Raw genomic sequence first — 15835 nt, 5'->3', positions numbered from 1 at the left:
GGGGAGACAACCAGCGACCACGAGAGGGAAGTGAATAGCAACTAAGCGGCTATCGTGAGGTGGTTCCGAGGATCAACCTCCTCTTGGCCCGGTCACTGACCATGCTTGTGGCTACCTTGTGACGGTTCCGAGGATCAACGTCCCCGCGGTCCGGTCTCTGACCAGGCCTCTTGGTTGGTAGTCTGCTCAACCAAGCTGTTGGATGCGGCTGCTCGCAGCAGCATCACTACTCGACTCTTTCAACCAGCAGAGGGGTAATCAGCAGAGTAATATCTGGAGGGGCAACCAGCAGAGTAATATCTGGACGTCGGCCAGATATACCTATTACACACCCCTTACCCACAGACCCCTTACCCACAGACCCCTTACCCACAGACCCCTTACCCACAGACCCCTTACCCACAGACCCCTTACCCCTTACAAGCCTAATGGTTGCCACTTGAAAATAATGCAATAACGAAATATTGTGTCACATGTTCAGGGTGATGTTCTTCCTATTGAGGGGGGGGGGGGGGGTTGGTGAACATGCTGCTATGGCGGTGTGTCCACTCACGGGATCTTGAGTAATCTTGAGATGATTTCGGGGCTTAGGGTCCCCGCGGCCAGGTCCTCGACCAGGCCTCCTTTTTGTTACACATCCCCCAGGAAGCAGCTCGTAGCAGCTGTCTAACGCCCAGGTACCTATTTACTGCTAGGTGAACAGGGGCGTCAGGGTGACAGAAACTCTGCCCATTTGTTTCCGCCTCCCCCGGGAATGCAAAACCAGGTCCCAAATCTGCACAGTAAAATAACATACTGGAGTGAACGACATGGAAGAAAATGCAGAATAGAACTAGTGAAGAGCAGGGGGTGCCATAGGCACAATCAGAGAACACTGTATGAACATCAGAGGTCCGCGGTTGTTCAACATCCTACCAGCAAGCATAAGAAATATTGCCGGAACAACCGTGGACATCTTCAAGAGGAAACTAGATACATTATCTCCAAGGAGTACTGGACCAACCGGACTGTGGTGGGTATATGGGCTTGCGGGTCGCTCCAAGCAACAGCCTGGTGGACCAAACTCTCACAAGTCAGGCTGGGCTTGGGGAGTAGAAGAACTCCTAGAACCCCATCAAGCAGGTATCAAGCAGATCGAACCCAGAACCTCAGGACTACGAATCCGAAGCGCTGACCACTCAGCTCTCAGGATGAGTGGCACTGCCCAATAAACTCGCCCCTAGGGTCAAAATTAAACAAAAATTATGTTCGGTGTGAACATCCCCAACGTCCCATTCCTTCCCTTCCATCCCCATTCCTTCCTTTTTTTTTAATTTTGCCCCAAAGGGCGTCAAAATTATTGGGGAGCGTCACTCATCTTGTGAGTGAACACACCTCCATAGTGACATGTTCAACACTCCCCAATAGGAAGAAAACCCGCTGGGTTGGTTATCCTGTCACTTGCACCCAGACACAGCTGGGACTTACTTAACCGTAACTTTAACACGTGCTGAAGTGAACAAGTTCAAGTATGTTTATTGAGACAAGAAAGAAATACATCTCAAAGGGATAGAGTAGCTTAGACTATTTCTAACCCCCCAACTTAAGTGAACAGTTTATCAAGCAAGAAGATTAACATTTACCAACCCCTAAAGTTACGTTACTAATTACCTGCTTGATTGGAGTTCTGGGAGTTGTTCTAGTCACCGTGGCCGGCCCGAGGCTTTTGCACCCAGCTAAATAGTGGGTGCAAAATGGGGGGGGGGGGGAATCTCTTGAGAACTGTATCTATATTTGACAAACAATATTTTCCTAACTCAAACAAGGTGGGGTTAATTACTCTACACATATTACTGTTGTCTCTTAGATGTCCATCGCTCTCACTACAGACTCCGACACTCCACTGCTCAGCTGTTCTTTCCATACCAAATGCTTGACACCTCCCTGTCCTCTCCCCCCCCCCCGTCCCTATTTTGTTCCCCATTCATGTCTCTCGTTGATCCTTGCCTGTCTCTCCGCCCTCCCTTCGTCGGCATTCTTCACTTTTCTATTTGACTTCACCCTCTTCGACGCATGTGTGTGTACAGGAAACCCCCTCTCCCTCCCTCTCTCCCTTTCTCCATCTCTCTCTCCCTCCCTCTCCCTCTCTTGTCTCTGTCTGTCTCTCCCTCTCTCTCCCTCCCCTTCTCTCTGTCTCTCTGTCTCTCTCTCTCTCTCTCTCTCTCTCTCTCTCTCTCTCTCTCTCTCTCTCTCTCTCTCTCTCTCTCTCTCTCTCTCTCTCTCTCTCTCTCATTCTTCATCGTTAATGCTGAAAAATGCAACAAGTTAAAATCCTGCCCCCCACTACATAAATCCTGCCCCTCACTAGATAAAGCCTGACCCCACCATATAAAATCTGTCCCCTATCGTATAAATCCTGCCTCCCCCCCCCCCCCCCATCCCCTTTCCCGCCAGGACCTCAAGTGGGAGCCGTGTGGTCGTCCAGGCCTCCAGGCCCGCCCTCTCCACCCGACAAGCGTCAAATTGTGAGAACTGTGTATTAATTTAGACGCCCTGGTCGACAGCGTCAACGTAGTGGGTGTATTTAGACGCCCTGGTCGACAGCGTCAACGTAGTGGGTGTATTTAGACGCCCTGGTCGACAGCGTCAACGTAGTGGGTGTATTTAGACGCCCTGGTCGACAGCGTCAACGTAGTGGGTGTATTTAGACGCCCTGGTCAACAGCGTCAACGTAGTGGGTGTATTTAGACGCCCTGGTCGACAGCGTCATGGTTGTGGGTGTATTTAGACGCCCTGGTCGACAACGTCTAGGTTGTGGGTGTATTTAGACGCCCTGGTCGACAGCGTCAACGTAGTGGGTGTATTTAGACGCCCTGGTCGACAGCGTCATAGTTGTGGGTGTATTTAGACGCCCTGGTCGACAGAGTCAACGTTGTGGGTGTATTTAGACGCCCTGATCGACAACGTCTAGGTTGTGGGTGTATTTAGACGCCCTGGTCGACAGAGTCAACGTTGTGGGTGTATTTAGACGCCCTGGTCGACAGAGTCAACGTTGTGGGTGTATTTAGACGCCCTGGTCGACAGAGTCAACGTTGTGGGTGTATTTAGACGCCCTGGTCGACAGCGTTTAGGTTGTGTTGTATTAATCATATTTTTATAGTTTTTTCCTAGCTTTTCCTACTATGAGACAATTCAATTGCATTTGTACCCTGTATTTTGATTTAGGTCTTCATTTTTACCGTACCTAAGTACAATACCTGGAATTTATCACTGTTAAACTTCATTTTATTTTCTGCTGGGTAATAAAATACTCATAATATTATTATTTGCTTGTAATTTTCAATGCCTTCTACTGAAGTAATTTGCACGCTGATTTTTGTCTCATCTGTAAAAGATGATACGAAGCTGTGACTTGTACAGTACTTTTGTCTATATGTGATGTGATTACAAGTGAAAGAGTGGTGCAGAGACTGTGCCCTGAGGTACAGAGCTTTTAACTGTGATTGGACAATTAAGGTACAGAGCTTTTAACTGTGCCTGGACAATTAAGGTACAGAGCTTTTAACTGTGATTGGACAATTGAGGTACAGAGCTTTTAACTGTGCTCGGACCTGGTTGATACCTGGTTGAGGTATCAACAATTGAGGTACAGAACTTTTAACTGAATGGACAATTGAGGAACAGAGCTTCTAACTGTGCTCGGACAATTTTTTTTCTGACCGTTACTCATTAAAAGCAGTTACTGTTACTCATTGCGTTCTGTTTGACAGATAATTAAATATCCTTCCGCCAACTTTACCTGTTATTCCAATTGATCTCACTTTCTGAGCTCTCATTCCATGGTCACATTTATCAAACACATTTACAAAGTCCGTGTATACCACATCTTTTCTTCTAATGCATCAGTGATTTTGTCACAGATGTCGAGTAGCTGCGAGAGCCATACGAGAGCAACTATAAGAAATATTGCCGGAACAACCGTGGACATCTTCAAGAGAAAACTAGACTGTTTTCTAAAAGAAGTGCTGGACCAACCGGGCTGTGGTGGGTATGTGAGCCTGCGGGCCGCTCCAAGCAACAGCCTGGTGGACCAAGCTCTCACAAGTCAAGCCTGGCCTCGGGCCGGGTTTGGAGAGTAGAAGAACTCACAGAACCCCATCAACCAGGTATCAAGCAGGTATATGGGGTTTCCCGCTCTAAATCCAAGTTGTCCTGGGTTGTGGAGGTCATTAGTCTCCATAAAACTGGTGACCTGACTCCTGATCACTCTCTCAGGTTAGATATATCCTGATAGATTTCAATTATTAGGTGGGACGTTAGTGCGACTGGTCTATAAGTCTTAGCTAATGTGCTTCGCTCCCAAGACCACTACGGGCTCACCATAGCCCGTGCTACTTGGAACTTTTTGTTCTTAGTAGCTAAAGTGTAAAACAGCAGCAGCTTCGCTCCTTTCCTTGGGTAGGGGGAAGCGTTCCATCATAAACATTGATGGGGATGGAAACTATAAACTTATAGGCCCAATGTCATGGATCAATGCTACCTATATACACAAAATTCTGGGCTACATAGTAGTAGTAGTAGCAGCAGCAGCAGCAGCAGCAACAGCAGCAGCAGCAGCAGCAGCAGCAACAGCAGCAGCAGCAGCAACAGCAGTAGGATCCATCAGTCTCAGGAGACTATGGAGTTGCTCTCTGGTGTCTGCTCTTCACTTGTTCAATCCTGCATGTTCTTCCATATCGTTGCTACATATGAAGGTAGTTATAAACTATGACCAACGGCCTCTCTGCATAGTGGTTCACATGTAGATGAATATATATAACCAGCTGTACCTCCAAGAGCCGGCAGTTTGTACCGACAAACTTGGCTAACTCAGACAGGAATGCCGTAGGCTGCAGCGTGTGTTGAAAAGTCCTAGACGTTCCGTACCATCTCTCTCTACACCCCCCTCCTTATCCCTCTCTTTTCCTGCTCCTTTCCCCCCACTTAATTTTTCCTCACTCTTTTCCCGCTTTCTCCTTCTCGTCCTATCTCCCCCTTTAACGTTTATCTTCTCACCAGCATTATCCTTCCCCCTTTCTCTTTCCCCCGTCTCTCTTTCTCTGCATTCCCCTTCCCCTTTATCTAATCCTTCCCCTCCTCCTCACCTCCCCTCTCACTTTTATCCAACCCTTCCAGCACCCGTTTACCCTCCCACACTTTCTTCTCTCTATCTAGAATATCACTTTTTTAAGACCCCCTCTTCCCCCCCCCCCCGTTAAACGTCCCCTCTTCCCCCCCCCCCCCCCGTTAAACGTCCCCTCCTCCCCCCCCTCCCAATACCAGGACGAGGCCGGTATATGCAAATTAGCCGTAAACTAGACAAGTTAAAAGATAAATCTGAGAAATGCCAGAGCCCAGCAACAGCAGTCGTCTTGTCTCTGGGTGGCTGGCTTTGTGGGTGGCTGGCTTTGTGGGTGGCTGGCTTTGTGGGTGGCAACGGACGAAGAGAAGGGAAGGGAAGGGACCCCCCTCCCCACACACACACACACAGCTCCACATAACGGTATACGGGATACTGTAACTGTAGGCATAGATTGAGTTCAAAGTTCTCGGGCAGAAAAAAAAAACTTGAGAATGGTCCAGGACGGATCGAAACGTCGTCGTCCCTTCACCTTCTAGTGTGTCGTCTGGTCAACAGAAAAAAAACTTTACTTTGTGTATAATTTTCATAGGCCTATCATACAAAAAGGCCTAGGCCTAGGAAAAAAAAGTTATGAATACCGGGGAGTTTTCTACCCAACTTCACTGCTGTTCAAAATGATATTGCAACAATAAACTATGTTCTAGCGAATACTTCCTCCTCCCTTCCGCAGCTCATTCCTTCGACCTCGACCGGGAGCCGATCGGCAGAGCGGACAGCACGCTGGACTTGTGATCCTGTGGTCCTGGGTTCGATCCCAGGCGTCGGCGAGAAACAATAGGCAGAGTTTCTTTCACCCTGTGTCCCTGTTACCTAGCAGTAAAATAGGTACCTGGGTGTTAGTCAGCTGTCACGGGCTGCTTCTTCCTGGGGGTGGAGGCCTGGTCATGGACCGGGCCGCGGGGACACTAAAGCCCCGAAATCATCTCAAGATGACCTCATTCATCTTTTTTCAACAACTTATATATGGGACGTTAGTGCAACTGGTCTATAATTTTGAGCCCATGCTTAGCGCCCTTCCTCGTGTAAGGGGGAGCTATATCTGCTGATTTAAGCGCTTCCGCTATCTCCTCCCCTGTGTCCTAGCGTCAATACATTGACGCCTCGCGCTACTGGCATTAATTTCGGGTTAACTATTGAATTCCACAGGTCTGGACCCCGGGGCATGAATTCATGGGTATGCTGTCACAATTTCTCTTACAAAATCTTTAGTTAATGGTGCTATCGGTATGGATATCATTCATGAAGAAGCTTGTCCGGCCAGATCTTCGGCTTTCGTGGTGTTTATTGGGGCGCTAAACAGCCTCAAACTGATTTTTTTTTTTTTAGGATTTCGCTAATTTCTTTGTCTTCCTCTGTGTATGAATCCTTCACTTGTAAGTATAGGTCCAATACTGACAGAGGTTTTTGATTTCGAGTATGTGAAAAAAATATTTTGGATTCTTCCTTATATCTTGAATTGCTTTTTTCTAGTTTAATTTATTCAATATGATATGATTTCTCCGGTTTCTACTCTATTTCTTTAATTTCCCTTCTTACATTATTCCTTCTTTGTAGGGATTGTTGTGTCTATGTACTTCTGTTATTTCTTCTGTAGCGTTGCCTGTGTTCTCTTTCTAAACTGGTCCTCTTCCCGCCCTTCAGCAAAGGAACACGTTTCAAACAAGGTATGATACAGGTAAACCAAGTATGGTACAGGTAAACCAAGTATGCTCCAGGTAAACCAGATATACTTCGGCAGTCAGTTGTTTTATTCCTTGCGTGAGATTTTTATTACATTGAACAGTTCCTCAATGAATTATTATTTTTTTTAAATTCAATGTTTATCTTTCCATCAATCCTGTTATTATTTAAATTGAATTTATTCAATAAATTAATATTATATCTAGCTTGATTTTTTTGACATTATGAGTATTGATGTTAGTTTACACTTGTGATCTGAGTATGTGGTATCTGAGTATGTGGTATCTGAGTATGTGGTATCTGAGATTGTAATGTCCCTGATTATTTCGTCATTGTTTGTGAAGATCAGATATTGAACCTTTTCATTCGTAGTTGACTCTTGTTATCTACTAGTTTAGCGAAATTTTGTCACAGAATCTAAGTAATTTCTGACCTGTGATTAGTTATTTCCCGATAGATTTCCTTGTATAATATTATTGTTTGCTATTCTCCATCAGAGACTGGACAGGTTTAAGTCTCCAAGGAAGATAGTATCTGGTATTGAGTTTGCCAGATTATCTAGGCTGTTGTTTATTTTCTGTATCTGTTCTGTGACTTCCTCAACCACTGCATCTGGCGGTTGGTTTATTAGAATAATAACAAGGTTTATTTTCTCTAATTTTATTCTAAGCAGTATCTCTATCGCCTCATTGGTAGACTCAAGGAGTTCCGAGAATACACCAGCATGTTACACTAATATAAAAACCTATTCCTCCATGTGACCTATTAACCCTATCACATCTATATAATTGATATTCTGGTATCCAGATCTCACTCTCCGTGACTTCCCCGCCATGGGGGGGTTTTCTGTGAAAGCTGGAAATACTGCATTTGCCTCTGTGAGGAGGCCACTGATGAACGGTACCGTGCTTTAAGTCCTTGTATGTTGGCAAAGATGAATGCGATGAAGATGAATGCTATTTGATTATTTCAGACTCTTAAATAAGAGTTATCAGGGAGCTATTGTGAGGGTGTAATGGCGTCTGGGACTATGGTATGCGAATGGTTCTTTCTGTCAGTTCCATTACCATAAATTCCTTCTGTCCCATCTTTTGAAACAATTATCTAAAAAAAATTATTAGACTTCTCCAAAACCATTTTCCTGTTTGGCACTCTTTGTGTGGCGTTCTGTACCTTTCACGTAAAATTCTAGGCAGCTGAGGTCATAGCATTTTCTTGCAGCAAGTAAGGTTTTGTACATGTCTTCCTTGCATGTTGATCTAAAAACTATATTTTCCATTCCTAAAATTTAAACAGGATTTAGACCTTTTCTGGGACGAGGGTAGCTGCATTCTAATCCTTTTCTCTTTCCAGAATATATATATCTGCAAATGCCCTTTGCACAGGATTTGAATTTCTTTTTCTTGTCGGTCTCTATCGCGGACTGTTGTAGTGCCTGTTCCTATCGAGCTGTCACTGCTGTCTTGTTACCCTTTTCAGTCTGCTGTCATCTTTATCCATGCGTACTGAACCAGAGGTGACAGTTTCCTGAACTTGTACTTCAGTTTCATCACTGGGGGCCTCGTAGCCTGGTGGATAGCGCGCAGGACTCGTAATTCTGTGGCGCGGGTTCGATTCCCGCACGAGGCAGAAACAAATGGGCAAAGTTTCTTTCACCCTAAATGCCCCTGTTACCTAGCAGTAAATAGGTACCTGGGAGTTAGTCAGCTGTCACGGGCTGCTTCCTGGGGGTGGAGGCCTGGTCGAGGACCGGGCCGCGGGGACACTAAAAAGCCCCGAAATCATCTCAAGATAACCTCAAGATAACCTGTCGACACCCTCTGCTCCTGCACCAGTATTATTGGTTTCCCACTCTGCCTGGATGCCTGGTAGACATTCAATGAATAAAAACCTTGAAGTCACGAGTCATAGTATCTAGGAGACGTTTTAATCAATTCCAAGCTGGTAAAAATCACTGTTGCATACCCAAAGACAATGTCCAGCTCCTGGACTCCTTGTTACTTCAGAACAAGACTCGCGGAGTCTGTTCTCGCACATTAATGTATAACAAGTAATTCCTGTTGTATGGTTCCTAAGTAGTTATGGCAGCGGCCACAGTGACAGAGGATAGAACAAACCCCCAGACTGAAGAATATCAAAGCCGTTCACAAAATACAAATCATTCCCATGAATAACAAAAAAAAAAAAATAGATGTAATTTTTTTTTCCGAGGCCTGTTCAAAATTAAAAGCACAAAACGTGGACATTTTTTCTCTGTAACACTCTGCTTTTGTTCATTCGACCACATAGCTGCTCTAAGTATTATCATTTTTGAAAGGTTGAAATGTGAACTTTTTTTAAGAGTTCAACAATACATTTGTATACGTTTGACCAAAATAGTTGGTATATATATAACTACTATCATTACTGGAGGCTAGGCTGGAGCAATGAGTGACTCAGGTCTTCGCTACCAGCAAGTCTTCTCTCTCCAAACAAGAGACGTCACGCCCAATGTTCTGGGACTGAACACTGCCACATCTTAAATGTTCATTCAGAACATTTAAATATTGCCTGGATCCATTTACATTATTAGGGACGCTTAAAAATCCTAAATTGTATTAGCCATATTGCGGGGGAGAGAGAGAGAGAGAGAGAGAGAGAGAGAGAGAGAGAGAGAGAGAGAGAGAGAGAGAGAGAGAGAGAGAGAGAGAGAGAGAGAGAGAGAGAGAGAATATTTTAGCCTAATTTACATCATCCAACACCTGTTTCCTCATTTATGCCTTCCCCCTCCCCATCTCCCCACACAAGGGGGAGACACCCCCCCCCCACAAGTCATCCATCACTGTCCCTTTAGGCCTACTCATCTCCCCTACCAGTAATATCCCCAAACAACTTCTTCAACTTTACACCTTAAATCAACATATACTTCAACTCAAGGTTTTAAACAGGAATGCTTAAAAAATTATAAATATATATTATTGTAAATAAAGTCTACACTCCAAATTTATTTTTAGGGGCCTACCTATATATTTTTTTCAAATTTGCTATTAAAACTCTGTATTCACTGTCCTCTTCAGTTCGGTATAGCTTCATAATAATCCGATTATGTGCATTATGCTCTTAACTGGTTAATAATTACCAAACACCCGGTTAAAATCGAGCTATAATATTAATTCAGTTCGGAAAAAAGTATGGCAACAGCGTTTGGTAACATTTCGGCGGCAGTTAAAGCCGTTAGTATTGACTAGCACTTAAGCGTTACCTTCTACTGACTGGCCGCTTAAGGGTTACCTGCAGCTTACTAGCCGCTTGAGCGGTCGCCTGCTAAAGCTAGCAGCTTAAGAATCGCTCGCTATTGCCCCCAAGTTCAAATATAGTCGCCTACGAGGTATTTTTAATCCGTTTACATGAATTTAATCGAAGGTTAATGGTGTTTGGAGAGGTGACAATGGCCGCGGGTATTGCTCCCTGGATCTCTCTCATTGGTTTTTGGCACCCAAACGACATTTGAAAGATTCAAATTCAAATTCAAAAACTTCAATTCATAAATAGTTGCTTGATACCTTATGGGTAATGTTGAGTACAGTATTGTACACAAGTATGCTTATTTGATCGATAGTAGAGAGTTTGGTATCGGAATGAACATTAAAGAGCCATCATTGGCAGTTAACACACATTAACGACTTTTGGCAACGTTATTGTAACGGCCAAACAGCATCTAGCTCTGCCACCGGCTGTTTGGAAACACATAAACGGTTCTTAGTTTGAATGGATTTGATTTAAACTGCCACTGGCGGCTGATGGCAAGCGAAATGTCTCCAGAGAAATAAAACCGTTGTGGTATGGTATGGTTAACCCATTGGTATTGTTAAATGATTACACTGATTGGTGGATAGCGTCCAGCACATGCATTAGCGAGTTCTTGTGATTTGTGAGTGTTAGGAGGTAGTTACAGTGACAGTTGTAGTATGTAGTTAGTGGTGGGTCTCCACCCGTCCTCGGGAGACAGTTATACACGCCAAACACACACCGAAACTACGACGTTGGTACAACGTTCGAACAAGTTTTAACACCTAACCAGTTATAACAACCAATAAAGCAAGTTGTAACAACGTTCTAATACGTCATAAACACGTTAAGCCAAGATGTAACAACTTTATTACAAGTTGTAACAAGCGGAAAATAGAGACAGTTTCGGGTTGTTTCCAGGTACTGGAATACGCTGATACTGTATATATATATATATATATATATATATATATATATATATATATATATATATATATATATATATATATATATATATATATATATATATATATATATATATATATATATATATATGGTGATATACAGTATCAGTGTTGAGAGGTACTTACAGCGTCAGTAGCGGGAGGTAATTACAGAGACAGTATTGGAGGGTAGTTTCAGTGGTAGTGAGGTAGTTACAGTGATAGTGGGGTAGTTACAGTATCAGTTGTGAGCGATAGTTACGAGACCACACAACCAACAGGACCCGAGCCAGACCTTGTTTTCCTAAGTCGTTCCGCCCCCACTGATATTAAAATTTTACTACGGCGGTTCCGCCCCCGTAATAAGAATCATAAAATATTTTATTACTATATCTGCTTCAAAATTCGTTTTCAAACTTTTAGAAAGCGCCATTACAACTGCCGTCCAAAATCGCCATAAAATAAACTTTAATGATGCTTCCTTTGCAGCTATGTCGGTTGGGGGGGGGGATATTTTTTCCCCTTGCCCCGGGTAATAAAGGCGCATGTTCCAATACATTAATTTTCACGTCAAGGAGTTAATATCGCTCGGGTTAAAATACAATCTTCGGCTAATATTATTAACCTGTAAGAAGGGAAGGAGGAGGTGGGGAAAATGGAAGAGGATTGGGATAGGGGGTGGAGGAGGAGAGAGATGAGGGAAAGAGAGGAGGAAGGGAAAGGAGTGGTTAAAGAAAGGGGGGGACAGTGGAAGGAGGAATGTTACGGGCTCACCATAGCCCGTGCTACATGGACACTTCGTTCTGAGTAGCTAAATCTGAAACAACAACAATGGAAGGAGGAGGAAGATGGATTAGGTGGGTACGAGGATAGGTTAGGTGGGGAGGAAGCAGGAGGACACCATGGGGAGCAGGTATCAAGCAGGGTGCCAGCCAGCACCCTAATTTAGACCTATGCCAGCGTCACCCATCAACACAGCAACCTCTTCTCACACCTGGTGAAGGTAACTACCCGCTTTGGGTGGTTTAGTCTAAACAAGAAGTGTGTCAAGGAAGCTCCCAGGAAGCGTTAGTATTATCATGCGTTTAATTCCATTAACGCATCAGCATTGTTGACACTCAAAATATTAAGGGGGAGGTTATCTTGAGATGATTTCGAGGCTTTTTTTTTAGTGTCCCCGCGGCCCGGTCCTCGACCAGGCCTCCACCCCCAGGAAGCAGCCCGTGACAGCTGACTAACACCCAGGTACCTATTTTACTGCTAGGTAACAGGGGCATAGGGTGAAAGAAACTCTGCCCATTGTTTCTCGCCGGCGCCTGGGATCGAACCCAGGACCACAGGATCACAAGTCCAGTGTGCTGTCCGCTCGGCCGACTGTTCTCCTCCGACCGGGGAGAACAGGATGAACGACGAATTTAACACACACACAATTGAATAAAGGGAAAGAGAGGGAGAGCCCTGTATTGATAAGACACCGGCACATACAGATGTATACATATGGATATATATACTGTATACGGTTCTCCTAGATTATACTGGGACATACACTCACGTATACAAGAGGCGAGAAGTCTATTCGACCCAAAGTTCGGGGAAGTCAATTTACAAGTTTAATCCAGTCCCTTCAACCTAGCTCAGACCTAAGTGGTCAATAAGGCGGTTTAACTAGGGCCAATAAGGGTTTTAACTAGGGAAAATAATGGGGTGTTAACTACGGTCAATGGGACTGTTTAACTAAGTTCAATAAGGCGTTTAACTATCACATATCCAGGAGTACTCTACAGAGAATTAATTAAACCATTCCTGGTTGATGGGGTTCTGGGAGTTGTTCTACTCCCCAAGCCCGGCCCGAGGCCAGGCTTGACTTGTGAGAGTTTGGTCCACCAGGCTGTTGCTTGCATTCAAGACCAATCATCCCTGACGTTACGTCTTCCCGCTTTCAGTAATAATAAAGATGGACCAATAATATCACAATGACGTTATGCATATTTGAGAAAATCTTCAGGCTATACAGTGGGATCGAACCTGCGTCCCTGAACTCTCCAGACACACGCAAAACCTACTAGACAATGATGATAGTGCCTTCCAAACGCCAAGTTAGTAGTACTTCTCTAGTTGAGAAGTACATTACCCACTTGCACTAGACGGTACAATGGAGGCCACGCTTCCTGCAGGTCGGTGTTCGATTCCCGATGGCCCAAATGGTTGGCCCTATTCCTGCTATCTGTCTACCTCAGCTCCTTGCCCTCATACTCCTCCCAGTGCTATATAATCATTCTGCTTTGGTACATTCTCCTTGATAATTACCTTATGGTGTACCTTACAAGTATCTCAATCTTATGGTTGAGATACTTGTAAGTCCGTCGTGGTTCAGGCAGTGCGTGTGTCTGTGAAGTCCAGCGGTTCGATCCCATCGTGCGGCCCTCAATATTTTCTCAAAGATATGATAATTAGCGGACCGCCAAGATGCCAGTGTAATTTACGGGTCCATTACTCAACTCTACACAGCCGGTCATTTAAACTTCAGAAATCTTCCAAGAAAATTGCTTCCTGAAGTCAAAGCCATTATTAGCAAACCACTAACAACTCCATTACAAAACCACTAACGATGACAAACGTCCGCTTCGATTGTTTAATTCTCAAACCACAAGGTCTCTTTCAATTACGAGTGTAATCCACTCAAGCCGACCAATCACAGACCTGAAATCAATGTCGCTCGCCGGAAGTAATTCTCGTAACATTATCCCAAACGTAAACAATGACTCAGCAGAATTGGTAAAGCATATAAAATGGCGGTGGTGGTGGTAGTTGTGGTAATAGTGGTCGTAGTGGTTGAGGTGGTTGTGGTGGTAGTGGTGCTGATGGTGGTGGTAGTGGTTGTGGTGATGTTGGAGGTGGTGGTAATATTGGTGGTGGTGGAGGTGCTAGGGGGCAGCAATCGTGGTGGAGGTGCTAGGGGGCAGCAATCGTGGTGGAGGTGCTAGGGGGCAGCAATCGTGGTGGTGGTGGTGGTAGGGACGGTGGTGGGAACAGTGATGACAACGGCACCACAACACCGCCACCTTCGGCCCTAACAAAACGGATTCTCACGTTTCGGGAAATAAATTTCGAGAAAAAAAACAAGCGTGTTTCTTATCAACAAGTAAAATGAAATGTATTCCAATGTTATCTTGGGCCTTCCAAACCAACACACACCCACACATACACACACACACACACACACACACACACACACACACACACACACACACACACACACACACACACACACACACACACACACACACACACACATACACACACACACACACACACACACACACACACACACCTCCCGCACACCTGGTTGATGGGGTTCTGGGAGTTCTTCTACTCCCCAAGCCCGGCCCGAGGCCAGGCTCGACTTGTGAGAGTTTGGTCCACCAGGCTGTTGCTTGGAGCGGCCCGCAGGCCCACATACCCACCACAGCCCGGTTGGTCCGGCACTCCTTGGAGGAATAAATCTAGTTTCCTCTTGAAAATGTCTACAGTTGTTCCGGCAATATTTCTTATGCTTGCTGGGAGGACGTTGAACAACCGCGGACCTCTGATGTTTATACAGTGTTCTCTGATTGTGCCTATGGCACCTCTGCTCTTCATTGGTTCTATTCTACATTTTCTTCCATGTCGTTCACTCCAGTACGTTGTTATTTTACTGTGTAGATTTGGTACTTGGCCCTCCAGTATCTTCCAGGTGTATATTATTTGATATCTCTCTCGTCTCCTTTCTAGTGAGTACATTTGGAGGGCTTTGAGACGATCCCAATAATTTAGGTGCTTTATTGCGTCTATGCGTGCCGTATATGTTCTCTGTATTCCCTCTATTTCAGCAATCTCTCCTGCTCTGAAGGAGGAAGTGAGTACTGAGCAGTACTCAAGACGGGACAACACAAGTGACTTGAAGAGTACAACCATTGTGATGGAATCCCTGGATTTGAAAGTTCTCGTAATCCATCCTATCATTTTTCTGGCTGTCGCAATATTTGCTTGGTTATGCTCCTTAAACGTTAGGTCGTCAGACATTATTATTCCACCATCCTACTCTCAGCCTAATTGAAAAGTTGTAAATACAGTAAGGACTCTAAAGAGGCAATTCGATAGACATTAAGGGTCCAGGATTTTCCAACATCCACTAATGATAAGGGGCATTGTTTGCAGGTCTATTTATACAGAGCTCCGGCTAATAGGGAACTAGGTATAACAGTTCCAAAGGCTAGGCTACCTGCGGGTAGCCTAGCCTTTGGTCTGTGTGCACCGAAGATCAACAGTCAAATCTGTAGACCGTTTTTATAGACCGGGCCGCGGGGACGCTAAGCCCCGGAAGAGTCTCAAGGTAGACGAGGGTTCATATTGCTCAACTCTTAGGCTGTGGCGCAAAACTCGACGGAACACAAAAGGGAACGGAATTATTCTAACTTCAAAGAAAGAATTATCTCTTCTACAACCCGTTCCTCCCTCCATACATCATCCATATATCTCCTTGCCATATATATACCACTTACCCTCTCTGCTTACACCTTATCTTCACCATTTTCTTCCGTCTGCCCCTGTCACCAACATTCCTCCTTCCTCCCCCACCTTCACCCCCCCCCGGTCTCCCCACCTTTCCCCAGGTTTCCACACCCTCCCCATCTCCCCCCTTCCCCTTCCGACTCTGCCTCCCGCCCTCTTATCATCACAACTTCTCACCATTCAACATACTTCCCCGCCCCTCCCCTCTCTCACCATCTTCATCAACAGGTCT

At 44.9% G+C, this 15835-nt stretch overlaps 1 protein-coding gene across 3 annotated transcripts in view; it reads right to left on the bottom strand.

The window, feature by feature from the left end:
* Positions 1-15835, bottom strand: part of LOC123755620 (uncharacterized) — a 147147-nt gene that overhangs the window by 69605 nt on the left and 61707 nt on the right. The window lies entirely within an intron of this gene.

The sequence above is a fragment of the Procambarus clarkii genome, chromosome 43 (assembly GCF_040958095.1).
Source record: "Procambarus clarkii isolate CNS0578487 chromosome 43, FALCON_Pclarkii_2.0, whole genome shotgun sequence".
Taxonomy (NCBI): domain Eukaryota; kingdom Metazoa; phylum Arthropoda; class Malacostraca; order Decapoda; family Cambaridae; genus Procambarus; species Procambarus clarkii.
This window is presented reverse-complemented; position numbering and strand designations above follow the sequence as displayed.